Here is a 14,953-nt window from a genome sequence, read left to right on the forward strand (position 1 = left end):
TCTTACTCACAGCTACAGTCCTGCCCAGCTCACTCAGATCATGCTGAAGCGGTTACTAGGGTGTTCTCAGTGTGAATTCTCTTAAATGGAAAGATCTTGGTTTGTAGATACGGCTCGAGAGAATCGTCAGATAAAAACATTAAAGGGGTCATTGGATGCCCTTTTTCCACAAGTTCATATGATTCTTTAGGGTCTTAATGAAAAGTCTATAATATACTTTGATTCAAAATTCTCAATAGTAGTGTAAAAAAACACCCTTTTACCTTGTCAGCTCATTTTATTGCATGTTCCCTTTAAATGCAAATGAGCTCTGCTTGCCCCGCCCCTCTCTGCTGTGGGATTATGAGCTGTAATGTTTCCTTTAGCCGCATTGAGCTGCGTTTATCGGCAAACTTGTCAACAAGCACATTATTAAGAAAGGCTGTTTGCAAAGATGCATAAATACCCTTCTTCTCACTTCTGCTGTGAGTGAAGCTGCATCAGGAACGATTCGCACGAACATAGACGCATATGTAGATCGGGATCGGCGCTTTCCTTTTAAAAACTAAAGTAACGTTATCCTCTGCGTCTTCAGCGGCTCAGATGTCGGGAGTAAATGACGACTGCTATGTTCATCATTACATCCAACAACAGAACACCTCAATCGCTCAATTAGAGTGTTTCAGCTCGGTGAGGGCGGGGCTAAGGTAAGGTGCTTATGTCAATCAACTATCGTGGGAGGGGCCTCTGTCTGTGTGTCGTCACACCCACAAGAAGCTGAGAATGAGCTGATTTTATAAAGGTGATATTGCTTTTAAAGATTAAAAAAATAGCACTGGGTGGATTTGTATCATTGTAGGGCGGTTGTGTTCACAAACTGACAACACACACTAATGTTCAAACAATGGAAAAATGAGTTTTGCATCCAATGACCCCTTTGAAAGTTAAATCTCCACCCAAACAAAACTTCTAAATTAACACAAAAATACATTACTATTTATAATATAAAAAAACTACAGTTATATAAAATAAGCACTTTGCACCCTCACACAGACACACTTGCACTCTCACTCTCACCAGGGTTCGAAATTAACTTTTTTACTTGGTAGCCCTTCAAAAAGTTAGCAGCACAAAAAAAAAAAAATGTAGAAGCATTTTTTTTAAAGTGTGCATCATCTTTTTAGTCGAATGCTTACATGTAATCAGTCAATTATAATAATAATACAAATGAAATCAGTATCAACCGAAATGATCTTTGCAGAAGTTGCATCTGAAGTGGCATTTAGATGTATTTACACACAGTTTAATGCAGCTTAGAGGGACATGGAAAGCTTTAAACTGCAGTTACAAATGCATAAATAGTAATGATATTTTACATAAAACTTTTAATGATATATGAAATTATTTAAAAATTAAAAGATACTTTAAATGTGAAATTAAAACCGCTAGTAGGTTTTGTTGGCGAAAAAAAAAAACAGCCAATATGGTGTCTAAAACAGTCTCTTAATTTTTTTTTTTTTTTTAACGATTTATTTTTGCCGTTTTTGCCTTTATTTTGATAGGACAGATCAGAATTGACAGGAAGCGAAGTGGGAGAGAGACAGGGGGCAGGGTCGGGAAAGGTCCTCGAGTCGGGATTCGAACACGGGACACCCGGAGCGCAACGGCCCTGTATGTCGGCGCACTGCCCACAAGGCAATCGGTGCCGACAAGTCTCTTCATTAAACTTCTTGTTTATTGAACTGTTGTATAAAAGCAGTATCACATTTGTAACATGCTGATTTTTTAAGAAAAACAGCTCTTCATGTGATATTGAAAGGAAAGGAAAGGTTAATCAAAATATTGATTAACTATAGGAAATGATGTCAATATATATGAATTTTCTGCCCCCATATCTTGAATTATGTGATCATTCTAAATGCATTTTAATAGACTGAATCATGCAGTTAAACTTTAACGTGTACATGCACTAGTTAAACCTCACTTATAGACTTGTAATGTATGCGCGCACTCTGTAGGTGTGTTATGTTTGCATACTCAATAATGTCAAATCGCACGTCATTAAAACAACAATTACTAGGGATGCACTGAAATGAAAATTCTTGGCCGAAGTCGAACTAAATTAAACACTGGGCCGAAGGCCAAAGGCTGATTACAGAACATGTTTTTTCTTGTTTTTCCCCCATGTATTTTGCCAATTTTTTTCACCATTGCATAAATTAAATAGCCAATATTTGCTTTTACTGTTTTGTCTTGCTTTTCAAAGAAAAAAATAAATTACAAAACAACAATTTAAAAATATTTATTTAACACTGAACATTTTTAAGGTTTTAGTAGACATTATAGCCTACCAACAAACCACAATTTAACTTAAAATCAACAAGTTAGTAAAATAATATTCTCTGGTCATTTTGAAGACCCCCTTATTGTGTCCTTTTTGCGCGAAATAAGAGCTGTGTGTAGACATAGAGACAGTAAAAGTGGAGTGCTGCAGGTTACGTCACGTGTAGAAATGGCAAGTGGGAGAGATAAGGAAGGCTGCCCGGAGTTGGAGGATGCGCCAGCTATGATACGCTGTTCATCCAACTTGGCTGTGCTTTCAATTTTTTTTTGAGGATGAAGCTGATTGGTTGGTTCATGTCACATGGTCTGCGGTGAGCTTGTGGAATTTTGAAAAGTTGAGATGTTTTTATCTCGATGCGGCGCGGACGCGCCTGGAAAAAACGAGCGTGTCGCACCGCGTCGCTTCCATTACGAGCGCATACCACGCGTCTACATTTGGAATAACAAACTTGAGTGCGCAAAAGAGGCTTCATGTGAACGGCCCCTTAGCCAGGTCCGGTGTGTGGGAACATTTTGGATTTCATGTTACCTATGATGTAGACGGGAATAAAAGAATAGATCGAACTGAGACTGTGTGCAAACGGCAACACTTCTAATTTGTCAGTTCATCTGAGAAGACATCACGCCAGTGTGTTGGTAGACATGCAAGTTAATTCTTCAGTTCAATCTTTATGTGCTAAAAAGGCACATAAATTCCTGTGGAGATGCACATTGTCCTGTTTTTGCCAAATAAATGAAAAGCATGTCATCAATGTCTTCTCTATTGCTGTATCAAATCTCCCCTAGCTTTCCTCAGAGATGGTCTCAATAATGTACTTAAAGTCAAGTCCGATTCAGTTTGTGCAATGCATGATTACATGATAAAACTTTTTTTTTAATAATGTATCCTAAATTGTGGATAATCAAGCTACATTTCATATGCCAAAACATACTTCTGGAGTGTTAAAGATTAAAATAAAAAAAAATAAAAACAAGAACCGTACAGAACCAAAAACCGTGACCTAAAACCGTGATACGAATCGAACCGTGGGTTTTGTGAACCGTGCCACCCCTAATGTTTGCTGCATTAGTGCACGCCTCTGTTTGATCGCGTCATTGTTCGCTATCATTTATTCAGCCTTTTCACTTATACCGAAATAGCTTTTTTTTTGCTATTTTCGGACAAATAATTTCGGTTGCCGAACATTCGGTGCATCCCTAACAATTACAATATTATCACAGACGATATATATTGCACACCCCTAACTCACACACACTCAAACACACTCGCACACTCACACACAACTTCGTACTCTCTCACACAAACACATGCACACTCGCGCACACTTGGACACATGCACAAACACACGCACTCATGCAAGCAAACTCCCAGACTCTCAAACACACTCACTCTTACTCACTCACACACACACACAGACACACACACACACACACACACACACACACACACACACACACACACACACACACTCACACACACACACACACACACACACACACACACACACACACAAACACAGAGGGAAATCTAAAATTAGTTTTTATGGTCTGTAACAGCAGATTTACAGGCGGTTTAATTCGCAGTCTCCAGCACGCTGACTGCAGGCCGTCACACAAAAACAACACGGCTGGACGAGGCGCGTCACGCAGGGACTCACGTGAACACGCACATTAATGCGCACACACGGTTCCAGTTAGCAGCGAGCGAGTGCGGTTCACCGCTTCATTCCTCTCCTCCGCCGCCGCCGCTCGCCCTGGACGCCTGCAGCTCATTCCTGCGTTCCTACGGTAGCTGCGTGTTTCTGATGTGTCAGGGTGTGTTCAATGAACACAACAACAAACACACACTACACCACATCCACAAACAAAACATCCAAAAATGCATCCAAAATCAGCATTCTGTCACCATCACGTCACTCCAAACGTTTGTATATTTGAGATATTTTGTAGAACACTGAACTGTCATTTAATAGCATCAGAATCCTTTTATTATATCAGCAGCTAAATAATGATTAAACAAAACTGATGTTTATCAATCTTTAAACTAATAATGGAGAAGGACAGTGTTATTTTATGTGACCCTAGACCACAAAACCAGTCATAAGGGCCCATTTTTTCTTAAAATTGAGATTTATACATCATCTGAAGACAATATTTGGCTGAGATACAACTATTTGAATATCTGCAACCTGAGGGTGCAAAAAAATCTAAATATTGAGAAAATCACCTTTAAAGTTGTCCGAATGAAGTTCTTGGCAATGCATATTACTAATCAAAAATAAAGTTGGGATATATTTACGGTGTTTTTCTGATTACATGTGTTTTTCTGAGCTCTTGCTGAAGACATTTTAGGTTGTTATTGTTAGTTTATTGAGATTTATACTTAATTGAGTTTTTAAAAGTCTAAAATGTTTAAAGAGTCTCAAATCTGAAATGTTCTGCATGCACACTACAGATACTCCCTAAAAAGATTTAGAATTGAGATTCCAACTCTTCCCACTATAACGCCTACAGAACCTAAAAGTGGAACCTTAGGTCATCTTGATCATTATATTTGGACTTTAGAAAGTCTAAGACTAGTGGACAACATTTTACAAGAAAATACTATTTCCAACACTCTTTAAAATAAAGGTGCTTCACGATGCCATAGAAGAACGCCTTTTGTCTAAATGGTTTCATAAAGAACCTTTAACATCTGAAGAATCTTTTTGTTACACAAAAGGTTCTTTGTGGCAATAGAAGGTTCTTCAGATTATAAAAACGTTAGAAAGAGATTGTTCTTTAAAAAACCTTTCACTGAATGAAACCAAAAATGGTTCTTCTATGGCATCGCTGTGAAAGCACCTTTATTTTTAAGAGTGTGCTTCAGAATTTCACATTTAATTCAATGTGATACTTGATGGTTTTTTTTATTTGTAATTATTAATTGCAATTTTATTCAAAAATTTTATTTGTAATTATTTGTGAAATTTACTAGCTGTGTGAAAATAGTTTCAAAGTAAATCCTTTTTTCCAGTGTAAAACCAAAATGTGTGCTATGCAATGACAGCTGCTGTGGTTAAACCAAACAAAACAACAACAGAAAACTAGTGGTTTTGCCATACCAACAGAGATAATCACTCAAAAAAATTAGGAAAAATAGTAACGGTCAAGCAACCAGCTTTACAATTTTTGGATCATTTCAAAAAAATAATAAAATGGTCATTCCATGTCAAATCAACCAAATAAAAAAAAATCCCCGGCTCAAATTTTTGATCCTGCTAATATTTGTTCTTCTGAAAGATAGACATGTATAGTGGTGAAAGCCAAAATATTAAATGTCATGGATGAATACTTACTGAGTAATCCATTATTTTGTAGAGGGGAGGTCAAAATGCCAATTTTCAGCTGAGATTCAGAGCTAAATTACAGGGGGGTAAAATAACTTCAGAAAGATGGCAGCATCATAATCTAATTTTTACACAGAGATTGGTAGCTCTATTAGTAAAATAAGTTGACTTTAGCAATCTTTGTTGCATTATGTGCCAATGGTGACCATTCAAAAATGGGGAAACAGCACTTTTTGAGTTTTTCTCCAAAGTTTGCATGTCTGTAACTCAAGAAGTATTAAAGATATTTGAATGCCCTTTAAGATATTGCGTCTTAACAAACTTTCCTTTTGTCATCTTTATTTTTAATGCCCTATGAGATTCGGTTCCAGAGATATTGGGATTTCAATAAGGCATTTTCAGTGGTCAAAAACCAAATGTGGATCAGTTTGAAAAAATACAATACCTATTTTCTTTTAAAAATAAATGTCTGAAGAAGAAATAATGTTGAAACTAGAGATGCATCTCATTTCTTTCTGTCAAGACAACGGCATTGAACATACCAGTCTGAGTGTAATAAATACTCTTTTTCCAAAGTTTGCGTGCTTATAACTCAAGAAGTGTTAGAGATATCACAATATGATTTTAGATTCTAGTTTTTTAAAAGCCGTTCTTTTAGAATCCTAATTTTCAAGACCCTACATCATTCAGTCTCAGAGATATGAGGATCTCAATGAGGCTTAATGTCCAGATTGTTGAATGGTACCCATTTTCAGGGGTTGAAATCCAAATGTTTTTCTCTTTGTATCCAGCTGATACTTCTTTTATTTACAGAAGAAGAAATAATGTTGAAATTAGAATTGTATATTGTTTCCCTCTATTAGAATAATTGCATTTTGTTAAATATAGCTAAAGTCAACATATTTTACTAAAAGAGCTACCAATCTCTGTGTACAAATAACATTATGATGTTGCCATCTTTCTGAAGTCATTTTTACCCTCCTGTAAGTTGGCTCTGAATCTAAGATGAAATTTGCCATTTTGAACTCCCTCTACAAAATACTGGATTACTCCGTAAATATTCATCCATAATATTTTGGCTTTCATAACTATACATGTCTATCTTTCTTCAAAATAAATATTAGCAAATTCAAAAATAACCTTTTTATTATTTTTTCAAATGATCCAAAAATTGTAAAAGCTGGTTGAGTTGACATGGAATGACCTAAAAGCCCATTGATATCAGTAATATTATTGATTGCACTGACACTATCAGATGAATAACAAAACCTGAACTGAATTGATCCAAATAATAGCCCAGATATTTATCGCTTGACATATTTGATTAAATTTGCATCATTGATTTTGTTTGTTTTCTTTAGTACAAAAACTTTAAAGCAGTACAAAAATAAATTAAGTTGCATGGACTGATTTTATTTTATTATCGTCTCTGGTCTCCTGCGCTGCAGTCGGAGCAGACTTTTGTGACAAAAACAACAAGAAAAAAGATTCAGATGCTTTATGACTTTGAGATCTGTCAGATATGACACTGGATCCCATCTAAACGCAAACAGTCGCGGCTCTTTGAGAGGTAATGGCAAACAAAAGCCGCTTCGGTGATTCATTTGCAAGCGGCGTGAAGCCAAACGCTGAAGCCGGCAGCAGAAGATCAATCTGCGCAGGAGAATTATTCATATCACAAGGAGAAAATATGGAGAGGAAATAGATGAAATATTTTATTTCAGCATCCTCCCTGTTTTAGATTAGTCTGATTTACAGAAGCCAAACGCAGACAGAGAGACACGAGAGTCCAGCAGATGCTGCTCAAGCGCTCATAAATGACAGAATCAGCCACATCACCAACCAACGCCACACTTCTCATTCACTGCAGATCATTTACTCTCTGAACCACGCTAACAGAAATCTCCAGCTCTGGAGCAACGACAATCACTGAAACCACTCTAATATTACTGTTAATAATAATAATGTTCAATATTACATTTCAAACAACGCTGCTGTCCATAATTCTGCATGCATGTTTACACTTTCAGAACAATAAACTGCTCCTGCTCTTCACGATGCCATCGAAGAACCTTTTTGTCTAAATGGTTTCATAAAGAACATTTAACATCTGAAGAACCTTTCTGTTTCACAAAAGGTTCTTTATGGCAAAAGAAGGTTCTTCAGAATATAAAAAGGCAAGAAAGAGATGGCTCTTTAAAGAACCTTTGACTGAATGGTTCTATGTGAAACCAAAAGTGGTTCTTCTATGGAATCGCTGTAAAGATCCTTTTAAAGCACCTTTATTTTTAATAGTGTCAGTCAATAAATATGCTTCATATAATATTTCAAATAATGCTACACTGTAAAAAATGATTTTTCAAATTCGAAAATGAATTTCTTGTAAAATTTTTGGGCTTCAAATGTTCATGTTTAATTCAATCTATTATTTTTCAACTATTGTTTTAAATGTTATACTATTCAACTATTTTGTAGATGCATTAAATGATAAATATTAAGATGTTAAATGCACTTAACATTTTCATTTGACAGATTTGCATTCATATTTGATCCATTCTGATGAGTTACAGAAACACTAGCGGAGCGTTACAGTAAACCAACACAAAACTGAACGTACATTAATTCAACAAATTGTTCTACTTGCTATGATACAAAAGTTTCGGGGACTGTAAGAAATTAATACTTTTATTAATCAAGGATGCACTAAATTGGTCAAAACTGCCAGTAAAGACATTTATAATGTTCCAAAAGATTTCAAATCAATGCTGTTCTTTTGAACTTTCCATTCATCTGTGAATCCTGAAAAAGAAACTGTATAACAGTTTCCACAAAAATATTGTGCAGCACAACTGTTTTCAACTTTGATAATTATTAGATTATATATTAGAATGATTTCTGAAGCATCATGTGACAGTGAGGACTCCAGTAATGATGCTGAAAATGCAGCTTTGGACACAGAAATAAATTACATTTTAATAGATACTCACATAGAAAACAGTTGTTTTACATTGTTAAAATATTTTACAATTTTTACTGTATTTTTTTATTAAATAAAAGAGACGTCTTTCAGAAACTCACTATAAGCTGGTTCAGTACACAGAAATAAAAAATTAAACAGTCTGTCCATCTGAAATCGTCTGAGTCACACACTACTAAGCCTAAACTCAAAGTCATGATTGTCTGTAAAACACAGAGTTTTCCCTGCGGACAGACGGATTTCAGCTTCTGCTTTTCCTATCACTGGACACAGAGAGTGTTCCATTCATCCGCCAAACTCCACTGCACTGAAAACAAGCATTTCAGCTCATAATGCTGATATCAGGACATGTATACTAACACAAAGGTGACTACTGAAGTGTGTGAGTTCAGTGCATCACTTGACCCTTCAACTCTCCGGTCAGGGGTCAGTGTTCAGGCTGCTCTTGAACTGTCAGTCTGTGCGACTTAGTTTTGTTTTGTCAAACAGCATTTCTTCATTGCTGAAGCTCATGATCGCAGACAGTCGCCGTTTTGAGATTTAATGCTGTGCTACTGTAACTTATGTACCTTTGTTTGCATCGTAACGTCAATAATTCAGACTGATATCCACATGCACGAACACTCTAAAGGAAACTAAAGGAACAGAAAAGTCTGACGAGCAGAAGAACAATCATAAACTTCAGCAGTGCAGTAGTAAACCCGTGGCAAACTCACCATGTGAATGTGGACGTGAATCTCTCAGCATGTCGTCGGTTGATTTCGCGTCGGTGGCGGTAGTTTGTGCTGAAGTGAAGCGCATCAGCGGAGGAACAGACGGAGGCTGCGTGTCAAACTCTAGCGCGCTGCCTACACGGACAACATGGCGTCACGCGCGCGCACTCAGTACATACTGCGTACGGATGATCGACAGAACAGCTGTCAGTCAAGACACCGCGATTTCCAGAGCCAAGTGTACAATATATTTAAATTTGGTTTGGTTTACATACATAGCATTTTATATCTTAATATAAATGAATATATTTAAATATTAATAATAATATTATTTTACAATTATAAATAAAATATTCAACAATTTCTCGGTGGACACTTATTGGATAATAACAGTTTTATATAAATATATCCTAATAAATAGAATAGACTTAAATAATGTGTAGTTTTCAGTATGTAGTATAGTTTAGTATAGTTTTTCAGTACTCAGTAGTCAATCTTTTCTTGCCACTTTTCATGTCCACTAATATGGCCCAGTCATGAGTGTCTAGCTCACTACTCAGAGTTTGGCTACTTCTTTCTGTTTTAAAAATGTTTTCTTTGGATTACAAAACTATACAGGTATTCAAGGGCAGGCTTTAGGATGGTTCAGATCATACCTGTCCGATCGCTACCACTTTGTGTATTTAAATGGGGAGTCATCGCAGCTATCACCAGTAAAGTATGGAGTGCCACAAGGATCTGTCCTAGGTCCTCTACTATTTTCAATTTACATGTTACCCCTTGGTAATATTATTAGGAAATATGGGATTAGTTTCCATTGTTATGCTGATGACACTCAACTATATATTTCAACAAGACCAGATGAAACTTCTAACTTAGCAAAGTTAACAGAGTGTGTTAAAAATGTGAAAGACTGGATGACCAATAATTTTCTACTGTTAAATTCAGATAAGACTGAGATATTACTTATTGGACCAAAAAACAGTACACAGAATCTCTTAAACTACAACTTGCAACTAGATGGATGTACTGTTATTTCCTCTACAGTCAAAAATCTGGGTGTTATATTAGACAGCAACCTGTCTTTTGAAAATCATATTTCCTATGTTACTAAAACAGCATTCTTCCATCTTAGAAACATTGCTAAGCTACGGAACATGTTGCCTGTTTCTGATGCAGAAAAGTTAGTTCATGCATTTATGACGTCTAGACTGGACTATTGTAATGCACTACTAGGTGGTTGTCCTGCTTCTTCAATAAATAAGCTACAGGTGTCCAAAATGCAGCTGCTAGAGTCCTTACCAGATCAAGAAAATATGATCATATTACCCCAGTTTTACGGTCTCTACACTGCTACCTGTTAGGTTCCGTATCACTTACAAAATATTACTTCTTACCTATAAGGCCCTTAATGGTTTAGCTCCTGCATACCTAACTAGTCTCCTACTACGCTACAATCCCTCACGCTCCCTAAGGTCGCAAAACTCTGGACTTTTAGTAGTACCTAGGATAGCAAAGTCCACTAAAGGAGGGAGAGCCTTTTCACATTTGGGTCCCAAACTCTGGAATAGCCTTCCTGATAACGTTCGGGGTTCAGACACACTCTCTATGTTTAAATCTAGATTAAAGACTCATCTCTTTAGCCAAGCATTCACATAATGTATCTCATAACGTTGTACTTCAGTTACATCTGATCAAATGCACATTAATATTCTTCGGCTTGGGCTAAACACATCATTTTTGTTTGGTTGGAAGTTGGAACAGCAGCTACGCTAATTATTTCTCTATTTGTTTCTCTGTTTCTGCCACGGGATTTCCATCCCGTGGTAACTAGGATTTACACAAGATTCAGTCTGGATTCTGAAGAAGAGATGATGCCGACCCCTCAGAGGACCGCCGATGATGCCAGCCTTGAAACAACATACAGCACTACATAATTTTCTTACAAGTTTGATCACAGCACATAATCATTGCAATTAGTGTTCATCATCTGTTCGATTAAACAGTTACTGATTTTAACATTTATATCATATGTACATCGACTTGACATACAGTATTCACCACTAAATACTAAAATTACTAAATATATTGTAGTAGCCTAAACTTTTGTACAGCGCTTTGCAACGATTCGTATTGTGAAAAGCGCTATACAAATAAACTTGAATTGAATTGAATTGAATTGAATTGGATTGTTTGACTACTCGTAAGAGAACACAGGGAAATATAACTTAATTTATTTGTGTTTCCTGCTAGCTAAAGTTCACATACATAAACAAAAATGTATTGTCTTTTCTTTAATCAAAGTTTATCTAGACAAGTACATGGAAACTAACCAAAGCTCTATATTCATTCTATGTGCCCTTTCTAGGTGGAAAAAACATGCTTACTACACTTTTACTATAATAAAACCATAGTTATATTTTTTAGAGGATTTGTATTTGTGTATTTTTTCTTTATTTTTTCTGTTTTTTATCCTGCTTTTATAACTGTACCTTAATTGTTTGATGTTTTGTACTGTTTAACAAAAAAGAAATCAGACAAATATATTCGCAAACCCACTATAAAGTCCCAATTAACCAAATCATTCCCGATCCGCAAACCGAAGTTCCGATTTAAATCAAATGATACGCGAACCAGCACTGAAGTCTTGATCTGAATCAAATGATTCGCGAACACACACTGAAGTCCTGATCTGAATCAAATGATTCGAGTGTCGCGATCCGAAGTTCTGATTCAAAACAAATGATTTGTGAAACCACACTAAAGTGCTGATCTAAATTAGATTCGTGATCCCCAATCCGAAGTTTCAATCTGAATCAATTGATTTGCATGTCGTGATCTGAAGTTCTGATTCGAATCAAATGATTTGCGAACCCACACTGAAATCGCGATCTGAATCAAATGATTCGGGTGTCGCAATCCAAAGCACTGAAGTCCTGATCTGAATCAAATGATTTGAGTGTCACGATCCGAAGTTCTGATTTGAATCAAATGATTCGCGAACCCACACTGAAGTCCTGATCTGAATCAAAGATTCGCAAACCCACACTGAACTCGCGATCTGAATCAAATGATTCGGGTGTCGCAATCCAATGCACTGAAGTCCTGATCTGAATCAAATGATTCGCGAACCCACACTGAAGTCCTGATCTGAATCAAGTGATTCGCGAACCCACACTGAAGTCCTGATCTGAATCAAATGATTTGAGTGTCGCGATCCGAAGTTCCGATTCGAATCAAATGATTTGCGAACCCACACTGAAGTCCTGATCTGAATCAAATGATTTGAGTGTCACGATCTGAAGTTCTGATTCGAATAAAATGATTTGCGAACCCACACTGAAGTCCTGATCTGAATCAAATGATTTGAGTGTCACGATCCGAAGTTCTGATTTGAATCAAATGATTCGCGAACCCACACTGAAGTCCTGATCTGAATCAAGTGATTCGCGAACCCACACTGAAGTCGCGATCTGAATCAAATGATTCGCGAACACACACTGAAGTCCTGATCTGAATCAAATGATTCGCGAACACACACTGAAGTCCTGATCTGAATCAAATGATTCGCGAACACACACTGAAGTCCTGATCTGAATCAAATGATTCGCGAACCCACACTGAAGTCCTGATCTGAATCAAATGATTTGAGTTTCGCGATCCGAAGTTCCGATTCGAATCAAATGATTTGCGAACCCACACTGAAGTCCTGATCTGAATCAAATGATTTGAGTGTCGCGATCTGAAGTTCTGATTCGAATAAAATGATTTGCGAACCCACACTGAAGTCCTGATCTGAATCAAGTGATTCGCGAACCCACACTGAAGTCGCGATCTGAATCAAATGATTCGCGAACACACACTGAAGTCCTGATCTGAATCAAATGATTTGCGAACCCACACTGAAGTCCTGATCTGAATCAAATGATTTGAGTGTCGCGATCTGAAGTTCTGATTTGAATCAAATGATTCGCGAACCCACACTGAAGTCCTGATCTGAATCAAGTGATTCGCGAACCCACACTGAAGTCGCGATCTGAATCAAATGATTCGCGAACACACACTGAAGTCCTGATCTGAATCAAATGATTTGAGTGTCACGATCCGAAGTTCTGATTCAAATCAAATGATTCGCGAACCCACACTGAAGTCCTGATCTGAATCAAGTGATTCGCAAACCCACACTGAAGTCCTGATCTGAATCAAATGATTTGAGTGTCGCGATCCGAAGTTCTGATTCGAATCAAATGATTCGCGAACCCACACTGAAGTCCTGATCTGAATCAAATGATTTGAGTTTCGCGATCTGAAGTTCTGATCTGAATCAAATGATTCGCGAACCCACACTGAAGTCCTGATCTGAATCAAATGATTTGCGAACCCACACTGAAGTCCTGATCTGAATCAAATGATTTGAGTGTCGTGATCCGAAGTTCTGATCTGAATCAAATGATTCGCGAACCCACACTGAAGTCCTGATCTGAATCAAATGATTTGAGTTTCGCGATCCGAAGTTCTGATATGAATCAAATGATTCGCGAACCCGCACTGAAGTCCCGATCTGATTCAAATTAATTAATTAATTTGCGACCTGAAGAACCGATTTAAATCGAATGATTCGCGATCTGCACTCCAAAGTTCCAATTTGAATCAAATGATTCGCGAACCCACACTGATGTCCCGATCTAAATCAATTGATTCGCGTGTCGCGATCCAAAGTTCCGATTGATGATTCGCGAAACCACACTAAAGTGCTGATCTGAATCAAATGATTTGCGATTCGCAAGAATTTTTGCATCGCAAGAATTGAATGATTGAAGTTGAATCAATAGGAGCGGTTTCAGTGTAAATGACTCCCTAAATTTGAATGAGTTTGTCTGTTCCTCCGCTTTTGGCATCTTCAGCCATTTTTACACGACACTGTCAGTACTAATACAGGCTTACCTTGCTAGTTTTAAAACATTAACCTAAATTAGTGGAAAAAGGTTGATGTTTGCCAATAAAATATGAATATTTCTATTTCGAAGATAACATTCAAACTAAATCTAGGAACAAATCTAGGTTTTCAGCTAACTAGTAAAAAAACACTCCATTAAGCTGAAGCTCAAAATACATGTTAGAAGGAAACATTGTGCATTATGATGGAGTTTGTAGCTTAAAGGGATAGTTGACCCAAAAATGAAAATGTGATGTTTATCTGCTTACCCTCAGGGCATCCAAGATATAGGTGACTTTGTTTCTTCAGCAGAACACAAACCAAGATTTTTAACTCAAACCACTGCAATCCGTCAGTCATATAATGGCAGTGGATGGGCACCAGACCTTTAAAAGTAAAAAAAAACAAAAAAAACATGCACAGACAAATCCAAATTACACCCTGAGGCTCGTGACGATACATTGATGTCACCTACATCTTGGATGCCCTGGGGGTAAGCAGATAAACATCAGATTTTCATTTTTGGGTCAACTATCCCTTTAATTCAATATATTTGAAATAGTTGCAGTTCAGTTGCTGACAGTTCAATAGGAAATCAGTTGAAAGCATCCAGTCATCTCATTCCATTTAAGTCAATATTGCATTTACCATATTGTTTACATGTTTAAGAAAGGTG

General features: G+C 37.0%; 1 protein-coding gene across 2 annotated transcripts in view; it reads right to left on the bottom strand.

The window, feature by feature from the left end:
- erg (ETS transcription factor ERG) overlaps positions 1-9,473 on the bottom strand; it is a 53,412-nt gene extending 43,939 nt beyond the window's left edge. For both annotated transcript variants that reach the window (XM_073829145.1, XM_073829143.1), the window contains exon 1: positions 9,345-9,473. The gene's annotated coding sequence lies outside the window, so the exon portion shown is untranslated. The remainder of the gene's footprint in view (positions 1-9,344) is intronic.
- Between the last annotated feature and the right edge of the window lie 5,480 nt (positions 9,474-14,953).

This window comes from Garra rufa, chromosome 23, assembly GCF_049309525.1.
Source record: "Garra rufa chromosome 23, GarRuf1.0, whole genome shotgun sequence".
NCBI classification, from domain to species: Eukaryota; Metazoa; Chordata; class Actinopteri; order Cypriniformes; family Cyprinidae; genus Garra; species Garra rufa.